The sequence below is a fragment of the Sinohyriopsis cumingii genome, chromosome 8 (genome assembly GCF_028554795.1).
Source record: "Sinohyriopsis cumingii isolate HCF-2022 chromosome 8, ASM2855479v2, whole genome shotgun sequence".
Lineage (NCBI taxonomy): Eukaryota > Metazoa > Mollusca > Bivalvia > Unionida > Unionidae > Sinohyriopsis > Sinohyriopsis cumingii.
Genome location: NC_142968.1, coordinates 121,287,378 through 121,301,604, shown reverse-complemented (window position 1 = coordinate 121,301,604; position 14,227 = coordinate 121,287,378). Strand labels below are relative to the sequence as shown.

The following is a 14,227-nucleotide window of genomic DNA, read 5'->3' as shown; positions in this document are numbered from 1 at the left end:
ATACCCGACTACAATAAATTCGATAAATATAATATCTTGATTACAGATGATAATTACAATTTTTAGTCATGAATAAAAACTACATATAACATAGACACAGTCATGAACCGCTAGAGGTGGGATATGGTCCCCACTCCGTATGGTGCTTTGGTTATCGTTATCAAGGAAATGATCGACCATGGTTTTATTGCCCTGATCGAGCAAACAATAAAATAAAAATGCGAAATTAATGGATGGAAGAAGAGAGATCTGAGCAAAGATATATATTAGAACAACACGAGCCCCCGTATGTAAAATATAGCAGTTTAATCAAGTACATAAACAAAATGAAGGTGGGCATGACATTCGAATCATACGCTTTCTCTCAGATATGGAATTACAAAATTGATGCGAAATGCAATAGTCGTTATGTTATACCGAAAACAAAATTTCATCATATAATCGAGGGAATGATAGAGCTTAAATTACCGACATGTCAGTATAACCTGGCTGCTTTCGGTACTGTCCTTATCACTGTTGGTGATAGGTCAGCGTCTCTCGTTCTCTCTCTCTCTCTCTCTCTCTCTCTCTCTCTCTCTCTCTCTCTGCCCAGCCTTTTCGGCACCTCAACCGTAACAAGGTTGCAGATTTTCGCAACATGGTGCGCACGGATATTTTCTTTCGAATAAATAAAATGTTTGACATATAGGGTTTTCCTGGCACCTAACAATATTCTCACTCTTGTTTTTGTCAGATATCATCTTATCGTAAACCAATAGACTACTGATATGGTCAGTTCGCAACAATCATGTGAACATAAATTAATGTTTCTTTAGCGGCTACTCAAATTCTTAACTTCGACCATGACATATCTATACCTCTTTGATATCTATTGCGTCCTACTGTATGCTATAGATCATAAGCTGAACGGTGTTTGTCGATACACGCACATTTACCTCGCTTAAGAGAAATCACAACTTATTTACACAAATTAATTAATGAACTTTACATCTCAACAAATTACTTGCTAACTAGCGATGCATTGACATACACATAGAAAAAACAACAATTTTTTGCGTAGTGGAAACATATCCGGTAAGACAGATAAATTAATTCTCACAATTCGTATTAGACTAATGCATGAAATTCCTACAATACATGATTTATATTACATGCAAACCAATACATCCGAACACATTCATACCTTTGAATTGGTATATGTCATTCTTACAATACATGAATCGTATACCATTAGAGACAAAAAATGCACGAATAACTTCTGAACTCAAGGAACATTAAAGTATGAATTTGAAACAAATAAATTCAACAAATAATTGCAAGCCTACTTCATTAAACGTATAGTATGTGATTGAGAAAACACCTTGTGCTTTTCCGAGACTCGCTTCCTTATATATGAAGCCGAATCTCTCTTTTCGTGTCCCTCGTATTTTCCGGACCTGCCCCTTGGACAGTCTAACGAGAAACGTATTCTTTATTAATCTCGGAGCATCTTTCTTTTCCAAATAAAAACTGGGACTGCCGAATTCTGCAATGCAAATTACTTAAAACATCGAATTTTGTCTGGGGAAAATACCCTCTTATGTAGTTTAGCCAATCAGGATTAACTTTCTATAACCGCAAACATTTTAACACTCCCATTGAAGTCAGAATAATTCTCTTTTGTCCGCCTTCATTAGTAAATATTCAGGAAAGTACCATTTGATGACACCTATTTCAAATGTCCCAAGATTTCCCAAATTTTGTTTCTGGCTTGTCTCTACTGTGTTATTTCCTCCACTTGACCCTACGTTAACATATCTGTGGAACCTTTATCCAAGCGATCATAATTAAAATTCAGTTTTTTTTCTCCAAACAATAGAGTTGAACCATAGCAAGCTACCAATTTATAGCGAGCCTAGACCAAACATCAATATTCATGGTTACGTGTCACGCTAACCACGACGGAATGTAATGCGAAAATATATACAAAAGTTTGCACCTTTGCATGAATCTAGACTTGCAGAAAATATAGGTGTACAATAACACTATGGCAAATCAAAGGGCATTCCCATAGCGTTTATTAGGAATCACCATTGACGTTAAATAGGCAAAAACAGTCAAACTAAATGTGCCTATTGATTGAATAGCGGAGGATCGTGATTAGGAATGTTTTACTCTGATTCGTCAATCATTAATTCAGTCAATAATAATAACGTTCAAACTCATTGTGACATAGTGTACCCTGTGTATGATGGCAACGTCTTAGTTCCAGACTCGACTTTATTATCTCTCTTGCTCATATAATTTCGTTGATCTATATGATCCATTACCGCCATTAATGCAAAACTGGATAAAGTCCGAGTAAACAGGCTTTCTCACGGACCCACGTTAGCCGAGCCTGAGACTAGAACCCACGTAGACAGAATCTCACCTCTGTCTTCGTGGGTTCGAGTCTCGGGCTTGTCCAATGTGAATATGTCAGACAGCTGCCAGTAGCTTCCCATGGGTGAGTTTAGAACTTACTGGGCTATTCCCGGGGTTTTCCTACCATCAGTTATACATACATAGCCTATCTTGTTCTTAGAAATGGCGTAAAATCCCAACACAACACAAACATCAACTGTTTCCTTTATAACACTGGCCATTGTAATATTTCCTAAGGTTATAACGTTACTTGCTTTCTTGAAAAGCCCTGTGTTGGCGGTCTCACAAGCATAGCTTACCTCTATTACATCTTTTCTAAACCGGTTTAGTTACCATCAATTACATTTGTACCGTCACTGTACTAAGTCATATTTTTTTTCAGGGCGTTTGTTCTCTCTTATGAAGCGAACAAATTAAATGTGGAATGTCGGCGGTATGATTTAGTGTTTTGGCTCTTAATGCAGTGTATAGATTTAATTTTAAAATAAATTTTAGTTCGGGCTCTTACGCACAGACTTCGTTTTAAAATGAATATAACATTCTATGCCTTATATGACACGGTATAGTATTTATTGTGACCAGGGTATATTATTTCTTGAAGAAATAAACTTTTTTATCGTTTAATAAATCGAAATTTAAGGCATCACTGTCATTTTTGATTTTGATGAAAAGTAGGGTATAGGAATCTTAACATGCATTATATGTTTTTGAAAAGAGAATGATTAAATGCTAGAAAACACAAAATGTAACTCATTGCACTATTGAAATTCAAATCAAACACAACATTATTGTTAACTAGGAATCAAACCAAATAATGACTGTACATAATCGAATTAGGAATTATATTTCGGGAAAGGTTGTTTTAGGTATTCAATGGGACACATAGAAATAGTAGTAGTTTTACGAAGAGTTTTGCTTCGTAAATTCTAAGTTAATCCGTTTCTCAATTCCGAGAGAGAGAGAGAGAGAGAGAGAGAGAGAGAGAGAGAGAGAGAGAGAGAAGAAAGGAAGGAAGTTCAAGTCACTCGATGATGAAGACGTGACTACATTCTTGGGGAATTGAAGGTACTCGGGATCGAGCTGTAAAGACAAAAGTCTATTTGAGCTTCTGGCCAGCAAAACTTTATTGAAATACTCAACATGTAAACTTACATTTCAATATCAAACTACAACAAGCTCAATTTTCGAATATAAGAAATACATATAAAACTACGATATTCTTTCACTTACCAACATCATACTTGTATAATATCTGCCGTTTAGAATGTAATACAGATAATTAAATATCGAATAAATTCACGATAGCAAAAGAATCTAAAATTCAATATTTCAGACTAATACCGTAATTGAAATATATTTTACTGAATTTATTCTAAAAAGTCGACATATTAAACTCTATTATATAAAGAGTATTTTATTTCTAAATTAACTATTACTGAGTATGAAGTTGGTAGCGAACGTTGCTTTTACTAAAATCAATAATATAGTTATAAGTAAATATAAGTTCTTCAAACAATTAAACTTTCCGATACATTATATTAAGGAATAGCAAGAAAATATTTAAATAATCTAATGTTTAAACATACTGATGTTAGGTTAACATCTTAACACTAAAAATTCTTATACTATGCAAAATTATACATAGATCATAATCCTACCTGTAAAGACAAAAGTCTATTTGAGCTTCTGGCCAGCAAAACTGGTGTCGACCCGCGGCTGGGGTTTTTATACCAGTTTCTGAAGACAACGCCAAATATGGCGCGCTCCTAGCTCTTTGCCATGGCCAGAACCTCAAGTGAAGCTTCGTAGTCTCTTACAGGCTATCGTCTGGATCTATGTATATCATTAGACAGATAATTCTACAACGTCAGCGCGATTAGTAATAGCTTATGATTTTTCTAGGTTTCCGCAATGCGGTGCTTACATATATTTTTTTTCTTTGTGTGCCGACTTTAGGATACAAGGGAAATGTATGTATAGACAGTTCGTACTTGATCATAAGAGCGCAATCTGTATTAAATAGTATATAATTGCAATACCGAAATAAATGGATTCAATCTCAATATATTTTAATAGAAATTTACTTTCAATATAATTTATCAACTTACTTTTAATACCATTTAGAGAAAATTTCAATCTTGTTACTTGTACTAAAAATTTCTGTCCTAATAGTAGTAATATTAGTAGTAGTAACAGTAGCAGCAGCGATATTGATAGTAATTTGCAGATTGATCTCAGTGGATTACGAGAAAACAGTAATAAATTCGGTTATTAGAGCACACCAGGCTTGAACGTTCCTAGGTAGTAATCAGGTTAGGTTTCACTGCAAATAAGATAAATCAGTTTATTAATGTGTAAGTGAGCTGGAGAAATTACGTTATTTTTGCAATTTTCCCATCATTGACCTTGTTGTAGCTAACGCTGATGATTGTTTCATTTTAAGTGGTCTGAAGTCACTTGTGTGGGCCTGAATTTCTCTATGAAGTATTTGACCTTTGAAACTCAGTGGAAAGCAATAGCCTCCCATAGACTAACACATACTTTTCCATGTTTTGAACCGTTGTAAAGTATTAGCCAATGTTGACCCAGAATTGGACCAAGTAGACGCTTAACGTTGTCAAGGAAGTAGTTATCAGAAACAAGAACCTTTACAAAATGATCCTGCACAACCTAGATGTATGGAGTTCGCTTTTGTAAATGTATACGTCTTAAGACAAGAGCTCCTATTACCTGAATTTTCAGAATTTATTTATTCTTATGATTTTGTTACAACTGGTGAAAAAACTAAGCTTAAAGACATGGGTGAAATTAATGTTAATGGTAATAATATAATTATAAATAGCAAATGTAGATGTCTCCAGCATTTCGCGGGAATAGCAGTTCTTATTATGGATTCTCTCTCTCTATCTCTCTCTCTCTCTCTCTGTCTCTCTCTCTCTCTCCTCTCTCTCTCTCTCTCTCTCTCTCTCTCTCTCTCTCTCTCTCTCTCTCTCTCTCTGGCTAGTTGGATGTATAATCTGAATCAGAATATACCCTATGGATCAAAATTAAAAATAATGAAATAACTGGTAGCGGTCCTGGTATTGTTGGATCACATATACACCCATAGGTTTGGACTATAGCTCTGATGAAGCATTGAACGAGACAAAAAATTATATGCTACACGTTTCTAACAGTTCTAGTTATGTTTTTCTTGTTAGTGAATTTAACGCCTGAATTGCCAACTTATCGGATATTTTTAATAACACTCTTAATACAAACCATGCTGAAATACCCAGTCTCGACAACGGCGCAATTATTACGTAGAGGGGGCTAACTCAGCGTCCAGACATATAAAGGTCCGATACTAACAAGACGAAAGTAGAAATAGGTATGGTATCCATTTATTGATTTTATTTTTTTTGGGTAGAAATAACAACATTTATATTTGTAACAGGAGGTCGGGTGTAGACAAAGGAGTTCGAAAATGCACGTATGGTGACAACATCCTAATTGATTATCTACCAACGACTTTGGGTGGCTCCAACTGTTACAAAATTTTGAAGTGATCGTCTTTAATCCTTTGCTTTCAGATATTTGCTGTGCTTTATTTTCATTTTTATACCAATTTCAAATTTAACAGCTACATGTACTTGATGGTTCTGTCACAGAAAACTCTATATTAGAAAATAGACCTAAAAGATTGTAGGATTCGAGAAGAAAAAAATTAATTCCTGGTGAATATAAATATTCACCATCTGAATTATATTGACTTGCAGGAATTCTACAATAAAAATAATGTAATGACGGACGATGTAAATAGAATCATCAGTGATATTAATAATTTTGTATAAGCTCTGCTAAACTAACACTTTGCTCATAAAGGATATAATTCAGATGCACGCAGGAATAAGACTGACTCTAAGTCATGGCTTGGCAGTGCGTATATGAAAGCCAGAAAACACTATCATTTGTTAGGAACGTCCACGAACTTAGAAAAAAATGCAGCGAGTAAAGCTAACATGCTAACTGCCAGTGGACACTGAGAAAATCATCCAAAACATTACTCTCGTTTTAAAAATCATTGCAAAGGGCGTGTGTGTGTGTGTGTGTGTGTGTGTGTGTGTGTGTGTGTGACTTGGATTTTTAACGTAGCTTTTAAAAAAATCAGTCATATCGCAACGATGTCTGCAGTGTGGCAGTTAATAGTTTGTCTAGCAATGGGGCATCATGCCGCAGACATTTAACATGTCACATTATCCTTACACCAGGTTGACCAGTCCTAACACTAACCTCAATGCTAAGCGCCAAGTGAGGCAGCTGTTAGTACCGTTTTTGTAAGTCTTTGGTATGACTCGGTCGGGGATCGAACCCACGACCTCCCGCATCCGAGGTGGACGCTCTAACCACTAGGCCACCGGAGCGGTTCATTGCAAAGGAAATTAAGCACTTTACAGTCGAAAGATCCAAAGTTCTATCAGAATATAATAAATAATGTCGGCAAGAAAAAACCGGTTCAGAGTAGTACAAGAATTTTTAGAAAATTTTAAAGAAATAAAGTTAGTGAAAACTGATAGTGACGATCGTGCAATCCCAGACAAGGTTTAAGAGGCGGATGTTGTCGATAATTCTTGTTTGAATGACCAAATACATTTGAAGAAATATTGAAAGTTGTTACCAATTTAAAAGATAATAAAACCGGTTCAGTCGATAATACGTTAAATGGATATATAATAAGCTCAGTTGCCGTAATGTTAAATGTGTATGTAAAACTATAATATAATCTTGAATACTGGCAATGTACCAGAAAATTGGATTAAAGGTGTTATTTTGCCAATTTATAAAAACAAAGGTGACAAAACTGATATCTCAAATTATAGACTTATTACCTTGGTAAAGTTTTACATCAATGCTAAACTTACGATTGTCTAAATTCCTTGACGATGATAAGTTATCATATGAAATTAAAGCTGGATTCAGGAATGGCTATTGCACAATAGACAATATTTTTTTCTTTTGTATTGCCTTATTGAATTTATTTGAAAATGCAAAATCAGACATTTTTGCACGTTTATTGATTTCATAAGTGCCTCTGACAATGTATGTCGAGTTGGATTATGGCATAAATTGTATTCGATAGACATGGGTAGGCATCATAGGAAAATGTTTTAATGTTATAGTAAGTATTTATAATTATATAAAATCGTGAGTCTGTGTAAACAATTAATTGTTGAAGGGGGGTATATCAGATGTAAAAGGTATAAGACAAAGGGACGTTTTTGGTTATCAGTTTTTCTTTATCAGTTAAGTGGTTAACAAATTTGGTAGAACATCGACTAAATGATCGATACAGACAAGCTTAATCAGCTAATGTCATTCCGTCATTTAAAGGTCTAAATTTACAGGTTATTTAAAACTAGTTTGGATTTAGAAAAAGACCAAATTCTCATTATCCCACAAAAAATATCATAAAAACTGAATTAAGTTTAAAACTGCAAATCATAGGTTTCCTGTTGAAACTGGTAGGTGGAATAATGTTCCCAATAAAGAAAGAAATAGGGGATGAATATCAAAATCTTCTATCTTGTACTTATTTTTATTTCCACGATGAAAGACGAATATGTACACCTCACTTTTACATTTTCAGAACTAACGTTCATAAATATATTCAGTTAATGAATACTGATAACGTATGACTCTTAAAATATTTGCAAGCATTTATATTGTTTTACATATATTGTAAACCCTGTTAAGTATTATGTAATATCATCACATGCTATATCTATTCACGTGCTTTTTCTTATATACCTCATATCAGAGCCGTTTTAAGGCATAGGCACGCGAAGCACGTGCCGAGGGCCCCGCGCAGCAGGGGGCCCCGCGGCGGCCCAAAAACAAAATTTCGGTGTCGGTTTCGGTATCGGTGCAGAAAGTGAACAAATTGTTGCTTTCGGTATAGTCTAGGTTTTGGCCGAAAGTTAAATTGCATCTTTCGGCAGACTCCTATGTATGTCTGGATATAATGACTGACAGTACCTGTAGACACAAGACTTTTATGCAGATTCAGATTGTAATTGTCAGTTATCACCGTTTTGCCATTTTGTCAGTTTTCACTAACTACGATGTATTAAACAAACCATTAGACAACCCACCAAGAATGAGTGGAAATTATATGAGTGGTGCTTCAAAGAGAAAGAAAAAAGCAGCAGAACTGGAAAGGTTGGCCAAACATACAAAAGTATCGTCTTTTTTTCAAGGTCAGAAAGCACAATCATCATTGCATTCCTTACCATTCTCTGGAATGATATCCTTGGACGCTTCAACGAAACAAGCAAGACTCTACAAAAAGCAGACATGGATTTATCAATCGCTGTCAATCTGATTCATTCACTGAAGCTTTATGCTGATGCACTTAGAGACAATAATTATTTTGAAGAATATGAACGCAGAGCCAAAACACAAGCTCACAACGCAGAGTACTATGACAGTCAAAGACGAGTGACTAAAAGAAATATGCGAATTACATTTCTGGAAGGTCCTGCAATTTACACTGTTCTGGATGCGAGCACAAAATTTAGAATTCAAACTTACTTGCCCATGATTGACTCGTTGATTACTGAACTAAACAAACGTGGAGAAGCTTATGAAGAAATCAGCAGCAGATTTGCATTCTTAATCTAACTGGACCATTTCAGTGTTGAACAAATAATAGAATACAGTTAAAAGCTTGCAAAGTTCTATCCTCAAGATCTTGACCAACGCAAACTAATTTCACAATGTGTACACCTGAAACACTATATGTCAGTGTCATGTGCAAAAACATCAGTGCCATCTATGTCAGTAATTTATGCCATGATCAAGAACGACAATCTGGAATCAACGTTTCCAAAGGTTGATATTGCAATAAGAATGTTCATGTCAATGATGGTGACAAACTGTACCGGTGAACGTTCTTTCTCAAAACTTAAATTAATCAAGAACTAGCTTTGCAGCCGTATGATACAAGAAAGACTAAACTGCCTGTCTGTCATGAGCATAAAATCAGATGTGTTGGAGTCTTTGAATTTCGATGATATTATCAGAGACTTTGCTGAGAGCAAAACACGAAAGAAAATGTCCTGACAGTGTATATCAAAGTAAGCAAACATTTACTCATTACAATAAAACAATCTCGCTTTCAATTTAATTAACAATAAAAACTTTAGCGTATGTTTAACTAATCTTTTATTTGTTTTACGCTCGTAGCAGGCATTCTCATTTTGCTGTGTTAGCTGTGTTAGCAGTTTAGTACTATATTAATAAATTTAACAAAACGACACACATGCACATGGAAATGCAATGCAATACTCTTTATCCGAGATTGAGAGATTGAGGCGGAAATCGGGTTAACTTTAAGGTTAGGGTTTGTGCCTAGGGCCCCCAGACTCCTTAAAATGGCTCTGCCTCATGCTGTAACCTTTACAATCTGGGTGTAATTAGGTCTTGTCTTGTCTCGTCTCGCCTAGTCTCGTCTCCTCTCACATTGTCTTGTCTCGGCTCGTCTTGCCTTTGAACCAGGTGTGAATGTTATAAAACTCTTTCCTGCATCTTCGTTTTGTGTGCGTGCGTGCATGCGCAATGTAGCGCAACGTTTCCGCCTTTCAGAGAGACAGACAGATGTCAAACTGTGGAAGCATTGGATACAGAGTAATTGATATATATTTGCGCTGGAACAATCTACTTTTTCGCCAGTTTCAAGTTCTTTTTTTTTTTTCGATTTAGACTTACCAAATGGCACAGGGAGATTTTCTTCTGCAGAATAATTGCGCTATAATACTGAAATTATAGACATGTTGAATATTATTTAATGGAGCTTAACTTCTACGTACTTTAGTTTCTAACCCATACAAAACCCGTTAATTGGTTAGGTTTAACGAAGCATACAAATATCCATATTTTGAAAGCTATTATTCTGAAACTTCCTTTAATCATATTCACTTTATTTTCCCATAACTCACTATTCACATTGAAAAGTGGCATAACGATGTGATTTGTTTAAAGTCTTTGTTTATGCCAGGCTGGATATAATTAGTACATCATTAGACACACAGAATGGCAAAAATTCACGCCGCAATTGTTTTACGCATCGATCTTAACAGAAACATAAAATGTGCTTACTCAGCACTTTTAAGTTTCAAGTCAAAAGATATAAAATCTTTCAGCAAGTTTATGCTTGTGTAGAAAGTGGAACGTGATAATTTTAGGGTATTAAGGCTAAGGAGGATTAACAATAAGGATTTAGTACATTATAATCTGGATCTGCATCAATAACCTTTTAGGACGCAAAACTCCATGATTTCTAAAGTCCAACAAATTATTTCTAAATGGAAGCTTTTATGTTATTTACCACTGTTGTGCAACACTGTTCAGTATAATGGCACGGTGAATATTTTCCTCCTTAATATATGAACGTCTGACCTACTGTGCTTTGATGTACAGTTTTATGATAGTTAGATATAAAGACCTTTACTGAGATGAATACGAAATTTCATGAACCAGTAAACATCCTATCTTAGCGGAGACCAATATGATATATTTACTGGTGCATTAAACTGCATGCTACCACTCTGGTTGGAATTAGGTCGATGACTTTGATAGCAGTGGTACTGATCTGTTATCTTGCAATTTATGAATTAATGCGCTTTATTCAGTTTCTAAACGAAAACTTTAAGCAGCATATCCATAAGCTAACTACAGTATTTAGTGACTGCCCTCAACAAATGAAAATAATTTTCAATTCCATGCTGATTATTTTAATTTTGTAACGCTTGTTTTGCATCGCATGAATGGTCGGTCACATGACCGCGTGACGTAGTTCCGATTAAATTATACTGGAATGAAATTTCAAATTAACGATAGTCACTTCAGGACAGGTTTACCCTAAAAACTATATAATTTTAATACTCGTGCCACAGTTTTATGGAATGTAAATTGTTAACAAAATTATTCGCTGTTGTTTGTATCACATTTCCTCGAGTGCAATGATTGTTTTAAATTGTTTGAACCTTACAACAACAGTCGTAAACATGTCAGTTGTAAACATGCCAGCTAGAAATATTCGGATGGTTTGGTTTTAAACATATTTTATTACCATAATTATAGCACATGTATTGATCGGGCTACAAGTGCTCACAATATAGCAACAGCCCTCACACAACTTAGCAACAACCTTCACCCAAATACACAAGTAGGTACATTAAAAGTGGCAAGGAGTAACGGTACGTGTATATATACTAATGAATATATAAGAAATACAGTACATTAATGCAAATGAACATCAAACTTTACATTGTGATTGAAATGGTAATACAACGTAAGCGTGTAACAACTAATATAAAAGGGAAGGGGAAGAATGGGGGGTGGCTTATAAAGGGGTTCCGTGGCGGGTACAGGAGAGAGTTAATGCCAGTAAGCCATTTGTTTTAGATTATTACTGAAATCTTTAGTATCTTTAATACAAGGCTGGAAGATTTCAAAGATGCGAGTGTTTAGGTCATTTGATAACTCTGCTGATCCAAACAGCAGTACATATAATTCCCGGATGTCTATCTTTCTCCCATCGGTATTATTTACTATTATCAGCGATTGCAGCTTCGGCCCATGCATTTGTCGTCGTTATGGTACTGAGACATATTTCCAAAAAGTAGATCTCGCACTGCCTTTATTCACACGCTAGGCTTGTGTTGCTAACGGACATTGATGCAGCTTTAGATTGGTTATTACTGAATATCACATTCAGATCGTTGTTATTTCGTACCTTTTCGGGTTAAGATAGAGAGGGGGGTCTCAATTAATTTTTGCGTACCTAAAGTGTCTGTACAATATGGACTGTACGATATAGACTACAAATCTCGGAATGACATTTATGCTGACTGTGGTTGTTGTAATTCGATGACACGATGCCCAAACAATTTTTTGTGGAGAACAAGCAAGAACATGAGGATAGGAAAATAAAAAAAAGTTTGGGAACGTGATGTTGATATAGTTTCGAAACCAGGAACCGTTTGCGACAGACCAGATAGTATCTACAAGAGTAAATTGTCACGAGCATTATTTGTACATTTAATTTACACATATTAACAGGTCTCGGAATTTATTCACAATAATAGTTCTTTGAATTTACGCTTAAAAATAGGTTTTTCAATGTCCGCACACTACTAGTTTCTTTGAAAATATTATACATTTGCTTAACAGCCACGAATTACTTATAATGGCTGACAGTGTATTCAATTATGCAACTGTATCAGCAAGGGTAATTATACCGCTGTATCAGCAAGGGCAATCAATCACTGTAGCAGAATGGCAATTATAAAATCACCGTAACAGAATGGCAATTATACCTTTGTATCATCTAGGGCAATTATCTCCTTTATTAGCAAAGGTAATGATACCAATCATACCACTGTATCAGCAAGGGTAATTATACTACAACTGTACCAGCAATGGCAATTAAATCACCGTATCAGAATCGCAATTATACCACTATATCAGCTAGGCCATTTATACTACTGTATTAGCAAGTGTGATTATGCCACTGTATTAACAAGTGTAATTATACTACTGTATCATCAAGGGCAATTAAATCATTGTAGCATCAAGGGCAATTGAATCATTGTATCATAATGGCAATTGAATCATTGTATCATAATGGCAATTATACCACTGTATTAACAATGGTAATTATACCACTGTATCAACAAGAGCAATTAAATTCATGTAACAGAATGGTAACAATGCTACTGCATTAGCAAGGGATTATATTTCACTGTATCATCAAGGATAATTATACTTCTGTATTAGCAAGAATAAGTATACCACTGTATCAGCAAGGGAAACAAATCTGATTTAGCTTTCTTCAACATGTACGTAGTTGTATTACAGTTTTACTCGTATATATATATATATATATATATATATATATATATATATATATATATATATATATATATATATATATATGTTATCTATTTGCATTGCGAGAGTAATGTAATACATTTCTTCCAATGTTTGCGTAATTTTGTATGACGAATCATAAAAAATGAGAATATTTTGGCGTTAATGATGCTGAATTGCTGTAGTTTGCGAATATGTATCAAAAGAAAGCAATTTGATGTAAGTAACGGAAACGTTTCTGACTCAGATATATACAGGTGTTCTGTAAAGATCCACCCAGGGACCTAATTTGTTTTCCATTTATGCAAATGATCTACTCATGTCTTTTCAAGAAGCCAAAGCAAATATGTACGCGGACGATACCACTGTTTGTTGACAACCATGTTGACCCCAAAAATTCGATACGCAGACTGAAGTTACTACTGTCTACGATCGGTTAAATTACACTAAATTAATTATTAGCAAATAAATTATGTAATCCTGTGTTATAGAAAACAAAACTTGCTGACACTAACAGGTCTCTTAAATTCAACTACGAAACAGTATCAACAGATGATAACTAACTATAAGACGATATCAACAACAGATAACTGCGACTATGAGACAATATCAATAACGGACAACTGTGACTATGAGACAGTATCAATAGTGGATAACTAGGCTCTGGAACAATGTCAATAACGGACAACTGTGACTAGGATATACAGTATCAACAGCTGTTAACTGCTTATACGACAGTATCAGCAGCCGGTAACTCTGAATATGAGACAATATCAGTAACGGATAACTGTGACTATGAGACAATATCAGTAACGGATAACTGTGAATATGAGACAATATCAGTAATGGGTAACTGTGACTATGAGACAATATCAGTAATGGGTAACTGTGACTATGAGACAATATCAGTAAC

At 35.0% G+C, this 14,227-nt stretch overlaps 1 protein-coding gene across 2 annotated transcripts in view; it reads left to right on the top strand.

Moving 5' to 3' along the window:
- Positions 1 to 14,227, top strand: part of LOC149794534 (uncharacterized) — a 62,321-nt gene that overhangs the window by 16,671 nt on the left and 31,423 nt on the right. The gene's annotated exons all lie outside the window — the stretch shown is intronic.